The sequence below is a fragment of the Rutidosis leptorrhynchoides genome, unplaced genomic scaffold, assembly GCF_046630445.1.
Source record: "Rutidosis leptorrhynchoides isolate AG116_Rl617_1_P2 unplaced genomic scaffold, CSIRO_AGI_Rlap_v1 contig299, whole genome shotgun sequence".
Classification (NCBI taxonomy): Eukaryota; Viridiplantae; Streptophyta; class Magnoliopsida; order Asterales; family Asteraceae; genus Rutidosis; species Rutidosis leptorrhynchoides.
Window position 1 is genome coordinate 1 of NW_027266541.1, and position 945 is coordinate 945.

The 945-nt window shown below is 45.8% G+C and overlaps 1 pseudogene; it reads right to left on the reverse strand.

The window, feature by feature from the left end:
• Positions 1 to 52: 52 nt before the first annotated feature.
• Positions 53 to 644, reverse strand: LOC139882669 (uncharacterized; annotated as a pseudogene).
• Positions 645 to 945: the final 301 nt, after the last annotated feature.

Below are 945 nucleotides of genomic sequence, written 5' to 3' on the forward strand. Positions count from 1 at the left end.
GGACCTCTTCATTTCCGGCGAAATCTCTTCTCCACCACGAGTTATGTTGTACTCCGATTTGCTTCTCTTCACGTGAACATCATCATCATAGTCCTCGTCGTCGTCGTATTCCGAACCCGAATCTTCATCCGGGTCGGATTCTGTATCCGTTATCGACTCCGACCTGTAGAGAGAGGATATATTTGACTTAACTCTGTCCAAGAGGGACGGTGCTCTGCTCAAAGTAGCCGGGTACGGGTCAACCCGGTTTTCACGCTCCGGTTCATCAAGCTCGGTGTTGTCCTCGTCGTGGTTGACCGGGAATCTGTAACGAGAGAAGCTTATGGACTTGACCCGGTCCAAGAACGAGGGGACTCTGCCCAGTGTAGGATTCGGGTCAGGTTGGAAATGGTGGCCGGCACAAAAAGTAGCAGTATCCGACTTGATGGAAGGAAATCTGTAGAGAGAGAAGTTGATTGACCTGACTCGGTCGACGACCGACGGTGGTCGGCCGAGTTGTTGGTGGTACTGATGGTTGGTTTAGTATTTGAACCGAAACGAGTAATGATTGCAATGGTTCCGATGACGAGGTTGAGGAGAAGGAAGAGAGAGGTCGGTGTCAACCAAGTGCTGCTTATAAAATCCAACATCGATCGAGAAACGATTTTTTAAAGAGAGAGGAAAATGGAGCAATGGAGGAGATGATAACACTGGGAAAGAGAGAGGTTAATTTATATATAGTCACTTTGGCTTCTTTTTGGCCAGTTGACAATGAATGGATTTTCCCCGAAATTCACATCAAACCGGTTTCCGGTCGGTTTCCTTTCCAATTCGATTTGTCGAATTTGCGTAACCTTTTCTTAATAAACCGTAGCATAGGATAAGCTTTACATATGAAAACGTTCGACCCTAGAAAACAGTACCACTCCTCCTACTTTTTAGACATTTTTTAAGAAATAGAATATG